This window comes from Pan troglodytes, chromosome 16 (genome assembly GCF_028858775.2).
Source record: "Pan troglodytes isolate AG18354 chromosome 16, NHGRI_mPanTro3-v2.0_pri, whole genome shotgun sequence".
Taxonomy (NCBI): Eukaryota; Metazoa; Chordata; class Mammalia; order Primates; family Hominidae; genus Pan; species Pan troglodytes.
In genome coordinates, this window is record NC_072414.2 from 5112926 (window position 1) to 5128490 (window position 15565).

Below are 15565 nucleotides of genomic sequence, written 5' to 3' on the forward strand. Positions count from 1 at the left end.
GCCGTTCACCCCATCCCGGTTTCCACGGAGCACTCAACCACCATGGACCCTGAGCGGACCCTCAGGCCTGGTGGGCTGTGCTCTGTGCCTGCAAACCTGACGCCATCCAGGGGAGCTCCACCTTTCCGTGCCAGCGTCTCAGCTGCTGCAGAAAACTGCAAAACTGCAAGTTGCACACAGGCAGAGATGACGGAGCAACCCCTGACCCTCCATGCCACTCACCCTACCCGCACGCAGACCTGCCACGCGGACCCTGAGGCCGGTGCCTGGGCGCCCAAGTCAGGCAGTCCGCACAGCAGTGGCACCAGGGTGAAAACCTGCTGCTCAATACCATCCCAGTTACCACGAGGAGCCAGCCCCGGCAGCCCCTGAGTTCTTGGAGGAGGCCAAGTCACAGCAACCCCTCAAGTGGGCAGGCGATGCACTTGACCCTGAGGACATCAGGTACCAGGCCCGCCAGCTCACGCCGGCATCGGAGCCGCAGCTGCAGTCTAGACGTGGTGCACCGGCAGTAAGTGACTGGACACCCCAGACCAGGCCTGCCCCCCAGTAGAGTGGATCCTGAGGCCAGACCCCCAGGCGGCAAAATCAGGCGACGGGCTCCGCCAGCAGCCGCTCAGTTTCATCCGTGTGGATACAGAGTGACCAGCGCCAGGGCCCAGGATCCAGAGAGATGCCCAAGAGGAGCGGAACTTGAGGCCAGGTGGGCTGTGTGCTCTGCGACCCTGAGGCCATCCAAGGGAAGTTCCGGCATCCCACGTCAGTGCCAGATGTGCAGCTGCAAACCGCGCGTGGGGCACTGGCAGCAGTGAGGGCTGGTGGGGGAAGGAGCAGCCCCTGACTCTCCCTCCATGCCTCTCCAGCTACCTGACCCTAGCCACACAGACTCCAGGGCCAGAGCCTCAGCCTGAAGCCGGGCCATCTGCGAAGCCACCCAGGTGGCCGCGGAGTCCACTTGCCAGCACGCTATCTCCCTTCCGAGGAGGAGCGGGGCGGGCTGCAAGGCCACACAGGCTCTCCTTCTCAGGCCGGGCTGGCGGCGCTCCTGCGATCCTGGGGCCGCCCGGGCGATCCCAAGAGGACCTGCGAGCCCATCGGCGCCCGCCCAGAGCTGCAGCCCCACCTGCCGGCGCGCGCCGCCAGGGAGCGGCTTCCGGGAGCCGGGCAGCAACCGCAGTGCAGGCGCGCGCCCAACGGCTTTTCGAGGCTCACTCGGCCTGAGAGGTCGGAGGCTGCGAGTGTCGCTGCTGAAGGCTGTGGTGGACCCGGCTGGATCGTGGACTGTGGAGTAGATCACAGATTTGGGATCGCGGATTGGGGGTTGAATCGCGGATTTGGGGCTAGATCAGGGATTTGGGGTTGGATAGGGGATTTGGGGCTGGGTCGGCGGGGTCGGGGGAGGGGGTTGGTGAAAAGGTGACAGGGAGGTCGGCCGGGGTCGGGGGAGGGGGGTGGTGAAAAGTGACGGGGAGCTGCCCCCGCTCAAGAGCCAGAGGTTGGGGTCCTGAGAAGTCACCACTATAAAGTTATTCGGCTTCGGGAGCCACAGGGGCCAGACAGCCCAGGGCTCCATAGAACATGTCTACACGGGTTCCGGATACCGAATCCGGGACTCCGAACTGCAGAAGATCCACAGGGCAGCTGTCAAGGGCGACGCCGCGGGGGTGGAGCGCTGCCTGGCGCGCAGGAGCGGAGACCTGGACGCCCTGGACAAGCAGCACAGGTAGCGGGGGCTCAGCCTGGGGTGGGAGGGGGTGCCCAGGCCCGGCTTCCGCGCAGCCCCTGGGACGGGGCCTTTCAGGGCTCCGGGCACCCTCAGAGCTGTTTTCCATCCCTCATAATTCCCTGGCTGGAGCAGTTGGAGAATTTGAGTGATTTAATTCACAAAGTTAAGCATACACAGTGTTGTTATTTTTAACATAAACGTTTAAAACATGGTTTATGTACATTATAGGAGGTGCCTAATGAGAGAACTCATTCTCCTATCAAAAATACCGTGAGTTATTTCAGTAGGTGAAAAGTTCTCAGATAAGAGAGCTTACTTGAAAAATATTTACTATACTATATATATATATTTTCAGATGAAAAGTATGTTTTTATTTTATAGGGAATTCATTATATTCTTTTTTTTTTTTTTTTTTTTGAGTCGGAGTCTCGCTTCTTTGCCCAGGCTGGTGTCCAATGGCAAAATCTTGGCTCACTGCAACCTCTGCCTGCTGGGTTCAAGCAATTCTCCTACCTCAGCCTCCCAAGTAGCTGGGATTACAGGCAGGTGCCAGTGTGCCTGGCTAACTTTTGTATATTTAGTAGAGAGGGGGTTTCACCACGTTGGCCACTCTCGTCTCGAACTCCTGACCTCAAGTGATCTGCCCGCCTCCGCCTCCCAAAGTGCTGGGATTACAGGTGTGAGCCACCGCGCCCAGCCTATGTTGTTTATTATATATCATAAGAGAGATATATATATATATTACTGATACGTATACATATATACCAGATATAATATGTCATATATATCAGATATATATACACATTAGATGAAAAGTACATTTTCATTTGACAGGGAATTCTTTCAAATCAAATCATCAAACACTCTAAAATTGGGCAAAGTACTTTTTTCCAGATCTGCAAGTTACTTGTGTACATAGGAAAAAGTCCTTCGCATTTCTGGTATAAGAATTTAAATTAAAAGAGGAATGAAACAGTTTTCTATCCACAATATTTGTGAGGATGTTTTATACTCCTGCTTAAAGTTTAAGTTGCTGATTACTTTTCAAATAGATAATTTGGTGGTAAGTACTACATTTAAAAAATATGTATGCCCTTTACCCATCAATTCCATTATACTAAAACATCCTTAGGAAATATAGATACATGCACTTTATTTTTCACAGCACTTATTTTAAAAAGAACCCAAAGAATGGATCCTATGAATAAATTTCAGTTGCATCCACAGGATGGAATAATATGTGACCACTGAAGGTGGCAATAGATACAGAAGTATATTGATGTGCGAAGATGTATTTTGTTATAGCTAGTGAGAAAAAAATCAATTAAGTTATACATACAAACATACTATGGTCTTGTTTTATCAAAAAATATGTACAAAATATAAAATTTGTAATTTCTGAGCATTTGTATTTTAAGTAAAGTTCTTTTCCTTTTTCTTATCTGTGATTGCTGCAGTGAGCATGTACAAAACTTCTAGTAAAGTTTATTAATAAAGGAATAATCCTTGGGAAGACAGGAATATGAATCTTACAATATTAAAAATAATTTCTCACTTTCTATTTTTTATCATTATTGAGTGTATTGTTATCATCTTTGAACTTTTAGCCTCTTCAGAAGTAAAAAGGGAATATTTTTATCTGTTTCCAGATTTTATTATCTATATATTTTATTATGTACATATGTTTTTCTTATGTACTCATTCAATTTATGCAAACAATGATAGATTAATCATTTCATTTTAATTGTATTCCTAAATAAAAATAACATATAAATATTACTATTGCAAAAATATTGCTTTATAGGAGTTTACTTAAAAATATTGAACTCCCCAACTGTATTTATCCATTCTTTCATTCCATTTATTCATCAAACATAACCTGAGTACCTGTTATGTAGCAGACATATTCTGCTATCTCTCAGGATCCTTCTATCCTTAAAAACTTCATATTTACCTGCCCTGCCTGCACAAGCTGAGAGATTTAAAATAGGAATATTGGGACTTAATCTCTTTGAAACTTTGTCACCCAACTTTCAAACAAAAGCATTTCTGAAGTTAGAAAATAGTAGAAGATAAGCTTTAACTGCCCACTCAAAAGTTTATCAGTCTTAAATACTAATATTAATCATGGGAATGTCTTATTTGCATATATTCTGTAAGCATAAATATTGAATAAAATGAGCCATATGTATTCATTTGAATCATGAGTTTCCTTTGTCTTCAATTTGTTTGAAAATTGAGGAATTAATTTGTTTGAAAAATGCATTATTATTATTTCAGTGTTCTATCCCCATAGTACCTTTAAGCAGGCGGACAAGCCAGCAACCTCACCCACTCAAGGAAGCCCAGATGGCCAGGTTCCAACAGCATGAGTAGCTGCCACCTGATGGCTGATGGAGCAGAGTCCTGAGGAAAAGCAGATGGCACTGGGGCCCTAACTCTAGGGCAGAAGAACTGATGTATTGTGACTGGCAGCATGTGAGGTTGGTGATTGGCCCACCTGTTCCTGGCACACCCTTGCAGAGGTGGCTGGTTGCTCTTTGAGCCAGCTTGGGCTTGCCTGGCATGCACAAGCCTCGGTGCAACAACTGTGCTACAAATGGAGCCATATATAGGAAAGGAGCAGGAGGCTCAGGAGCAGGGTGTGCACTGCCTTTGGGGATCCAGTGCATGCCTCAGGGCTCCTATGGCACTGCAGGCTTCTTTGTTGCCAAGAGGCAGACCACAGGCCGTCTTGAGGAAGACTTTATGTACAAGTGCAGAAAGCAGCCAGGATTACCACCCAGGGGACTCGGCCTTCTGTGGCCCTGGCCTGAGAGAATTTAGCCCAAGGCAGGACAAGGTCACTCAGAGCAGTGTGTCAGTAGGTGGGGCCTGTGCATGCGAGGCAAGGCCAAGCTGGCTCAAAGAGCAAGCAGCCACCTCTGCAAGGGTGTGCCTGGAGCAGGTGGACCAGCCACCAACCTCACCCACAGAAGGAAGCCAGGATGGCCAGGTTTCCACAGCCTGAGTGGCTGCCTCCTGATGGCTGATGGAGCAGAGGCCTGAGGAAAAGCAGGTGGCATATTTAACTCTTTAATCCATCTTAAGTTAATTTTTGTATAAAGCAGATGGCACCAGTCCATGCCTCAGGGCTCATATGGCACTGTGGGCCACAGAAGGGTGAGTCCCCAGGGTGGTAATCCTGCCTGCTTTCTGCACTTGAACATAAAGTCCTCCTCAAGACGGCCTGTGGTCTGCCTCTTGGCCCCACCTTTAGGGTAGAAGAACTGATGTACCACATCTGGCAGTGAGTGAGGTTGGCAGCTGGTCCATTTGCTCCTGGCACACCCTTGCAGAGGTGGCTGCTTGCTCTTTGAGCCAGCTTGGCCTTGCCTGGCATACACAAGCCTCGCTGCAACAAGTGTGCTACAAATGGAGCCATATAGAGGAAATGATCAGCAGGCTCAGGAACGGGCCGTGCACTGCCTTTGTGGCTCCAGTCCATGCCTCAGGGCTCGTATGACACTGTAGGTTTCTTGGTCGCCAACAGGCAGACCACAGGCTTTCTTGAGGAGGACTTTATGATCAAGTGCAGAAAGCAGCCAAGATTAGCACCCAGGGGACTGGGCCTTCTGTGGCCCTGGCCAGACTTAGAATTTGACCCAAGGCAGGACAAGTTGACTCGGAGCAGAGTGTCAGTACCTGGGGCCTATGCATGCCAGGCAAGGCCAAGCTGGCTCAGAGCAACTAGCCACATCTGCAAGGCTGCACCTGTAGCAGGCAGACAAGCCAGCAACCTCAGCTACTCAAGGAAGGAGGGATGGCCAGGTTCCCACAGCCTGAGTGGTTGCCACCTGATGACTGATAGAGCAGAGGCCTGAGGAAAAGCACATGGCACTGGGGCCCTACCTCTAGGGTAGAAGAACTGATGTAACCTGACCGGCAGCAAGTGAGGTTGGTGGCCGGTCCACCGGCTCCTGGCAAAACCTTGCAGAGGTGGCCGGTTTCTTTTTGAGCCAGCTTGGCCTTGCCTGGCATGCACAAGTCTGTGCAACAACTGTGACACAAATGGAGCCACACAGAGAAAATGGGCAGCAGGCTCAGGAGCAGGGTGTGTGCTTCCTCAGGGGCTCCAGTCCATGCCTAAGGGTTCATATGGCACTGTGGGCTTCTTGGTTGCAAAGAGGTAGATCACAGGCCATCTTCAGGAGGTCTTTATGTGGAAGTGCAGAAAGCAGCCAGGATTACCACCCGTGGGACTCAGCCTTTTGTGGCCCTGGCCTGAGAGAATTTGGCCCAAGGCAGGACAAGCTCACTCGGAGCAACATGTCGGAACCTGGGGCCTGTGCATGCCAGGCAAGGCCAAGCTGGCTTAAAGAGCACCCAGAGCATCCATTCTGGTGGATGAGCCAACCACATGGCCAGCTTCTGGGTGTGGGCCCAGTGCCACATCTTCCATCGCTTTCTGACATATCCCACCAACACTGAAGAGACAGCCTGGACAGAGTGCAAGAGGAAGGCTGAGAAGGATGAGATAGTGAGTGCTGGCTTCTTTCTGACCCTCAGCACACCCCCAGGTGGTGACCATCAACCTTTAGGGGTGGGAGAGCAAGACTGATGGCTTCAAATGCTTCCCCAAGAAGATGGACACAGGCCACTCAGCTCATCCTCACAGCCAATGAGTTGACAAGCAAGCAGATGACAGTGACAGGCTTTTAGAAAGAGCATCAGAAGGTGGCCAGTTTTTCTTCAGCCTCAGCCAGGCCTTGGAACTTGACTAGGCCATCCACTTCACCAGAGATGCCTTCAAGAACATCAGTAAGCTCCTTGCCAATAAGTCCAGGAAGGACGTGGACCCAGCCATGGACCTGTTAGTGCTGTCTCAGGGACACCAGACCAACATCCTGGACATCATCCTCATACACAAGGAAGCTCTTACCAAAGTCACGGAGAACAGGCAACATGTGGCAGAAGGGAAGACAGAGGTGCAGAGGCTGATGGCGTCATTATCACAGGAACAGGATTTCTTTGGCCACTTTGGCTGAAATTCACCACTTCCATCCAATTCACTCAAGCGAGAGACTTGAAATCACAGATGGACCATTTCCTGCAACAAGAGATACTATTTTTTCAAAAAGTCACCTAAAATTTGATAGTGTTGAATGACTAGCTATTCTATTGTGGACTTTTTCCTGTTCACGGGTACTTTCTACAGCAGAATGATAACAGTATCAAAGAGCTAGTGCCAGCTATTGGTGGTAGTACAAGGATGACTTTGTGCTCAACTGAAACCCAGATGAATATAGAATTGTGTAGGAAAGTGTTAATATGGTGATAGAATAGAAACAGTAGCAAATGAACTAAATCATACTATGAATGCCTACACTACCATTATAACTTTTTGAGGAATGATAATACCACTTACTTTATTGCCTTTTCAAGTAGGAATATTTTAGTGGATATGCTATAGACCTGAAACCCTATAAAGAATCCCAAAGAAGCTGGCTGGATAAAGCCTGCTATGGATGTCTTTATACTCAAAGACTGATGAGGCAATTCGAATATGTGTCCCCACCAAATCTCATGTTGAGTTATGCTTCCTAATGTTGGAGGTGGATCCTGGTATAAGGTGATTGAATCATGAAGGCAAATTTCTCATGAGTGGTTCAGCACTATCCCCTTGGTACTGTCCTCACAATCATGAGTGAATTCTCGTGAGATCTGGCCACTGAAAACTCTATGTCACTCCCTACTCTCCATGATTTCCTCTTGCCATATGAGACAATTCACTCTTTCATTACCTTGCACAATGATTGAAAGATTTCTGAGGCCCCCCAGAAGCAGAAGCACTAAGCTTCCTTTCCACTCTGCAGAACCATGAGCCAATTAAACCTCTTTTTCAAAATAAACCTTACCAAAAATGGCAAATGAGGACTGGAGCATTGCTATAAAGATACCTGAAAATGTGGAAGCAACTTCGGAACTGGGTAATGGGTAGAGGTTGAAAGGGTTTGGAGGGCTCCAAAGAAGACAGACAGATGAGAACATTTTTGGACCATCTTAGAGACTGGTTAAATGGCTGTGACAAGAATGCTGACAAAAACATGGACAGTGAAGGCCAGGCTGAGGGGGCCTCAGATAAAAATAAGGTTTCTGGAAAATGTCTCCCTTTTGGATATGGAAAGCTTACACGATGCCTGTACCATCACTGTACCTTAGACGCAGTGAACTTGCCTTTTATTTCAGAGACTCGTAGGCAAAAGAGAATGTAGCCTTGACCCAGATGAGACTTTGGACTTTGTAATTTTGAGTTAATGCTGAAATGAGTTAAGACTTTGGGAGACTGCTGGCAAGGCATGAGTGTATTTTACAATGTGAGAAGGACATGAGATTCGTGGGGTCAGGGACAGAATAATACGGTTTTTCTCTATGCCCCTTCCAAAACTCATGTGAAAGTACACTCCCTAATGTTAGAGTCGGGGCCTAGGTGGAAAAAGCTTTAATCATAAAGGGGTTGGAGTGGATCCTTCACAAATGGCAAAGCACCAAGCCCTTAATGCCATCCTCCTGAGAGTGAGTGAGTTCTCATGAGATCTAGTAGTTTAAAAGGCTGTGGAACCTCTTTCCTCTCTCTGTCTTGTTCCAACTTCTGGCATATGAAACATGTCATTGCTGCTTGGATTTCCGGTGTGGTTAGGAGGGGCCTGATCAGTGTGGGCCTGGTCAGTGGACCTAGGTCAGTGAGGACTATTTAGTGGGATCGTGGTCAGCAGGGGTCTGCTTAGAGAGGGTCTCATTAGTGGGGTCTAGTAGTGGGGGTTTTGGTGAGTGGGGACCTATTGGCTGCCAGTTGTTTGGTGTCTGGTCAGTGCAAACCTGGGCTGTGGGGCTTGATCAGTGGAGACCTGGTCAGCTGGGGCTTAGTGCTGGCCTGGTCAGCATGGGCTGGGGCACTGGTGACCAGGTCAAGGGGTGCTATTCAGTGGATGACTGGGCACATGGGACCTAGTCAGCAGACCCTGGTGGGCGTGTCCTCATCAGTGAGGCCCTTGTCAGTGGGGCCCTGGTCAGGGCAGCCTTGTCAGCAGGACCTAATCTGTAGTGTCCTGGTCAGAGAGGACTTGGTCAGTGGTGACTTTTGTAGCACTGGTCTACAGGGTGACCTGGTCAGCGGGGATCTCAGCATTTGGTGCCAGTTCAGTGGGGTCTACTCACTAGGGTCCCAGTCAGGGGCATCTGGTGACCTTAGGCCTGGTTATTAGGGGCCTGATTAGTGTCAACCTGTTCCCTGGAGGCCTGGTCAGTGGGCCTCATCTTGGGGGCAAGGGAATGAGGTCATGATCAGTGGAACCTGATCAGTGAGGCCTTGTCAATAATGACCTAGTCAGTGAGGACTTGTCAGTAAGGACTTGGTCCATGAGGCCTTGTCAGTGAGGCCTTGTCAGTAAGGTCCTGGTCAGTGGAGTCCTTGTCATTGTGTGCCTGGCAGTGGGGGTCTTGTTAGTGGGGCCTGGTCATGAGGGTCTAATCAGTGAGGGTGTCATCAGGGAGGACCTGATGTGTGGGGTCTGGTCAGCAGGGACCTGGTCAATGTGGGCTGCTGAGCACTGCTTGGATAAGCCAGGTGCAATGTGCATTATTGAAGGCCCTGTGGACAGCTGGGATAGCCCAGTGATGCCCAAGGGCCTAGTCAAAAGTGGACAAAGCACGTGTTTGGATGGACCTGGGAGATCCTGCTCAGAGATTCTGACAGGACAAAGGTAAAAGAAGGGCCAGAGTGGCTGCAGAGATGGTCACAGTCTATGGGCTGCACAGGATGAAGGAGGCCAGGGAATAGGAAGGGTGGGCAGTTGGGGTTCAGGGAGAGGCAGGTGCATGCTGGGAGGTCAGACCCTGTGAGGGCTTTGGGGGCGTCAGGTTGGGTAGGCTCCAGGCACTCTCCCTCACATAGGATTCCAGAACACTGCTGCCATTGTCTGAATGTTTGTCCCCCACATAGGATTCCAGAAGCCTGCTGCTGGGGTCTGAATGTTTGTCCTCCATCTAGGATTCCAGAACACTGCTGCGAGGGTCTGAATGTCTGTCCCTCACATATGATTCTAGAACATTGATGCTAGGGTCTGTATGTTTGCCCTTAACATATGATTTCAAAACACTGCTCCTGGATTCTGAATGTTTGTCCTTCACATAGGAATACAGAACACTGCTGCTGGAGTCTGAAAGTTTGTCACTCACATAGAATTCCAGAACACTGCTGTGAGGATCTGAATGTTTGACCCTCACATGGGATTCCAGAACACTGCTGCGAGGGTCTAAATGTCTGTCCCTCACATAGGTTTCCCGAACAATGTTACGAGGTTCTGAATGTTTGTCCCTAACAGAGGATTCCAGAGCACTCCTGCTGTGCTCTGAATGCTTCTCCCTCACATAGGATTCCAGAACACTGCTACAAGGGTCTGAATGCTTATCCCTCATATAGGATTCCAGAACACTCCTGCTGTGTTCTGAATGTTTGTTCCTCACATAGGATTCCAGAATACTCCTGCCGTGGTCTGAATGTTTGTCCCTCACCTAGGATTCCAGAACATTCATGCTGGGGTCTCAATGTTTCCCTTAATATAGGATTTCAGAACACTGCTCTTGGGGTCTGAATGTTTGTCACTCACATAGGATTACAGAACACTGCTGCTGGAGTCTGAATGTTTGTCAGTCACATAGAATTCCAGAACACTGCTACGAGGGTGTGAATATTTTTCCCTCACATAGTATTCCAGAACACTGTTGCAAGGGTCTGAATGTTGGTCCGTCATATAGGATTCCAGAACACTGCTGCTGTGGTCTGAATGTTTGTCCCTCACATAGGATTCCCGAACACTGCTACTAGGTTCTGAATGTTTTTCCCACACCTAGGATTCCAGAACACTTCTGCTGGTGTCTGAATGGTTGTTCCTCACATATGATTCCAGGACACTGCTACGAGAGTCTTAATGTTTGTCCTTCACATAGGATTCTAGAACACTGCTCCCGTGGTCTGAATGTTTGTCCTTCACATAGCATTCCGGAACACTGCTGCTGGGGTCTGAATGTCTGCCCCTCAAATCAGATTCCAGAACACTGCTGCTGGGGTTTGAATGTCTTTCCCTCACATAGAATTCCAGAACATGGCTGGGAGGGTCTGAATGTTTGTCCCTCACATGGGATACCAGAACACTGCTGCGAGGGTCTAAATGTCTCTCCCTCACATAAGATTTCAGGACACTGCTACGAGGTTCTGAATGTTTGTCCCTCACATAGGATTCCAGAGCACTCCTGCTGTGGTCTGAATATTTGTCCCTCACATAGGATTCCAGAACACTGCCAGATGGGTCTGAATGTTTGCCCTCACATAGGATTCCAGAACACTACTGCTGGGGTCTGAATGTTTGACCCTCACATAGGATTCCAGAACACTCCTGCTGTGGTCTGAATGTTTGACCCTCACATAGGATTCCAGAACACTCCTGCTGTGGTCTGAAAGTTTGTTCATCACATAGGACTCCAGAACACTGCTAAGAGGGTCTGAACATCCCTCACATTGTATTCCAGAACACTGCTTCTGTGGTCTGAATGTTTGTTCCTCACATAGGATTCGAGAACACTCCTGCTGTGGTCTGAATGTTTGTCCCTTACCTAGGATTCGAGAACATTCATGCTGGGATGTAAATGCTTGCCCTTAACATAGGATTTCAGAACACTGCTCCTGGGGTCTGAAAGTTTGTCCCTCACATAGGATTCCAGAACTCCCCTGCTGTGGTCTGAAAGTTTGTACTGCACATAGGATTCCAGAACACTGCTGCTGTGGTCGGAATGTTTTTCTGTCACATAGGATTCCAGAACACTGCAGCTGGGTTCTGAATGTTTGTCCCTCACATAGGATTTCAGAACACTGCTACGAGGGTCTGATTGTTGGTCCCTCACATAGGATTCCTGAACACTGCTGCTGGGCTCTGAATGTTTGTCCCTCACATTGGATTGCAGAACAGTACTGCTATGGTCTGAACGTTTGTCCGTCACATAGGATTCCAGAACGCTCCTGCTGTGGTCTGAATGTTTGTCTGTCACATAGGATTCCAGAACACTGCGGCTGGGGTCTGAATGTCCCTGACATAGGATTCCAGAACATTGCTATGAGAGTCTGAATGGTTGTCTTTCACATAGCATTCCAGAACACTGCTACGAGGGTCTGAATGTTGGTCCCTCACACAGGATTCCAGAACCCTCCTGCTGGGGTCTGAATGTTTGTCCCTCACATAGGATTCCAGAACACTGCTATGAGGGTCTGAAAATTTGTCCCTCACATAGGATTCCAGAACACTCCTGCTGTGGTCTGAATGGTTGTCCCTCACAAAGGATTCCAGAACACTCCTGCTATGATCTGAATGGTTGTCCCTCACATAAGATTCTGGAACACTTCTGCTGTGGTACGAATGTTTGTGTCTCACGTAGGATTCCAGAACACTGCTACGAGGGTCTTAATGTTTGTCCCTCACATAAGATTCCAGAACACTGCTGCTGGGGTCTGAATGCTTGCCCCTCACATACGATTACAGAACACTGTTGCTGGGGTGTGAATGTTTGTCCCTCACATGGGATTCCAGACCACTGCTGCTGGGGTCTCAATGTCTGTCTCTCAAAAAAGGATTCCAGAACACTGTTACGAGGGTCTGAATTTTTGTTCCTCACTTAAGACTGCAGAACACTGCTTCAAGGGTCTAAATGTCCATCCTTCACATAGGATTCCAGAACACTGCTACGAGGGTCTGAATGTTTGTCCTTCACATAGCATTTCAGAACTGCCATGGTCTGAATGGTTGTCCCTCACATAGGATTCCAGAACACTGCTATGAGGGTCTGAATGTTTGTACCTCACATAGGATTCCAGAACACTGCTATGAGTGTCTGAAAGTTTGTCCCTCACATAGGATTCCAGAACTCTCCTGCTGTGGTCTGAAAGTTTGTCCTTCACGTAGGATTCCAGAACACTGCTGCTGTGGTTTGAATGTTTGTCCCTCACATAAGATTCCAGAACACTGCTACGAGGGTCTGAATGTTTGTCCCTCACATAGGATTCCTGAGCATTGTTGCCGTGGTCTGAATGTTTGTCACTCACATGGGATTCCAGAACAGTGCTACGAGGGTCTGAATGTTTGTCCCTCACATAGGATTCCAGAACATTTCTGCTGGTGTCTGAATGTTTGTACCTCACATAGGATTCCAGAACACTGCTGCTGGGGTCTGAACGTCTGTCCCTCACATAGGATTCTAGAACACTGCTGTTGGGGTTTGAATGTCTGTCCCTCACATAGAATTCCAGAACACTGCTGCGAGTGTCTGAATGTTTGTCCCGCAGATGGGACTCTAGAACGCTGTTGAGAGGGCCTAAATGTCTGTCCCTGACATAACATTCCAGCACACTGCTACGAGGTTTTGAAATGTTTGTCCCTCACATAGGATTACAGAGCACTCCTGCTGTGGTCTGAATGTTTGTCCCTCACATAGGATTCCAGAACACTCCTGCTGTGGTCTGAATGTTTGCCCCTCACATAGGATTCCAGAACATTCCTGCTGTGGTCTGATTGTTCCTCACATAGGATTCCAGAACACTGCTACGAGGTTCTGAATTTTTGTCCCTCACATAGGATTGCAGAACACTGCTACAAGGGTTTGAAAGTTTTTCCCTCACATAGGATTCCACAACACTACTGCTGGGGTCTGAATGTTTGTCCCTCACATAGGATTCCCGAGCACTCCTGCTGTGGTCTGAATGTTTTTCCCTCACATATGATTCCTGAAGACTGCTGCTGTCACTATAGTCGTTGCGAGTGTCTGAATGGTTGACCTTCACCAAACACTAAATATCCTGCCCCTTTAGTCTTGGACTTTCCAGCCTCCAGATCTGTGAGCAATAATCTCTGTTGTTTATGAATTACTCAGTCTAAAGTATTTTGTTATAGTAGCCTAAAGATACTAAGAGAGCATCACCTGCCCTGTCACCTCATCACCGCATTACTAAATCTATACTAACAGCAGTCACCTTTAGTGGGTGCTTCATGCATGAGAATAAAGGGAAAAAATTGCAAGGCATACTAAAATCCAAAAAAAAAAAAATACAATTTGTGTCAACAGAGCAAGCTTCAGAAGCAGACAAAGATATGATTTTGGAATTTTTTTTAAACCTCTGGAGAATATGCTAAGGGCCTAATGAATGAAGTAGACAGCATTCAAGTGTAGATGGGTAATGTAATCAGAAAGACAGACATCGTAAGAACCTTCAACATAATGTAGTGGTAAAAAATGTGGTAAATAACTGAAGAATACCTCTGATGGCTTATTAGTAGACTGGACTCAGCTGAGTAAAGAATCTCTGAGCTTGAGGATTTATCATCAGAAACTTCAAAAACTAAAGAAAAGAAACACTGAAAATAACAGAAGATGATATCCAAGGCTGTAGGACAACTACAAAAGGTGAAACAGAGTAATGAGAATACCAGGAGGAGAAGAAATAGAAGAAAGTTCTACAACAACCATGTCTGAGAACTTCCAGTATTAATGTCAGACACCAAACCAAAGATCTAGGAAGCTCCGAGAACACCAGGCAGAATAAATGCCAAAAACCTACACTTGGACATATAATTTTCAAACTATATGAAATAAAAGATAAAGGAAAACTCTGAAAGAAACCAGAGGTGGGGTAGAAAACACATTACCTACAGAGACACAAAGATAAGAACTGCATTCAACATTGCAGAAACTGTGAAAGCAAGAAGACAGTGAAATGAAAAATTCAAAATGTTGACAGAAAAAAACCCACCAACCTAAGTTTCTGTACCCACTGAAAACACCCTTCAAAAGTGAAGGAGAATTAAGGCCTTCCTCAGAAAAATAAAAATTCAAGAAACTTGTTGCCAGGAGACCTGTCTTGCAAGAAATGTTAAATGAAATTCTTTAGAGGGAAACAAAAGATATATAACTGAAACCTGGATCAACATTTTTTTAAAAAGAGCATTAAAGAATTGTGGTACAATAAAAACCTATGTATTTATTCTTAATTGATCTGACCAAGAAGTTCATAGACAATAACAAATACACAGATAGATTATGTATGCTTATACACAAGTGAAATGAGTAACACTAATACAAGGAATGGAATGGAAGGATGGGAGGGAGGAATCAGGTGTTTTCTTTGTTAAGCAGGTAGTCACCCGTGAAGTGGGATAGTGTTATCTGAAAGTGGACTTGAATTGGTTGTAAATGTATATTGAGGAATTAGGTGTGTTCTTTGTTAAGCAGGTAGTCTTATTTGTGGGATAGTGGGATAGTGTTATTTGAAAGTGGACTTGAATTTGTTGTAAATGTTACTGAGGAATTAGGTGTTTTGTTTGTTAAGCAGGTAGTCTTATTTGTGGGATAGTGGGATAGTGTTATTTGAAAGTGGACTTGAATTGGTTGTAAATGTATATTGCAAATTCTGTGGCAACTAGTTAAAAAAAAGTTTTAAAAAGAGAAGCACATGCTAAGAAATACAGGGAAAATGTAGTCATCTAAAATCATCAATGAAAACTGCAAAAGGCAGAAAAAGAGTGGTAGACAAAAGAATGGAGACTGAGGAGAATGAATAGAAAACAGTAACAAATATAGTAGATATTAATCCAATGATATCAATAATCACTTTGAATGCTAATGGTATGAATGTACCAATTCAAAGATAGAGATTGTCAGAGTCTATCAAAAGACAGACACATCTTGTTTCACTGCACTTTGCTTTATTGTGTTTTGTGACCATGTGTTTTACATATTGAAGGTTTGTGGCCAACCTGC

General features: G+C 46.9%; 1 long non-coding RNA gene across 1 annotated transcript in view; it reads right to left on the reverse strand.

Moving 5' to 3' along the window:
- Positions 1 to 2857: 2857 nt before the first annotated feature.
- LOC107966602 (uncharacterized) overlaps positions 2858 to 15565 on the reverse strand; it is a 38930-nt gene continuing 26222 nt past the window's right edge. Inside the window, exon 3 of the long non-coding RNA XR_010151342.1 lies at positions 2858 to 6815. This is a non-coding gene — a long non-coding RNA (uncharacterized LOC107966602). The remainder of the gene's footprint in view (positions 6816 to 15565) is intronic.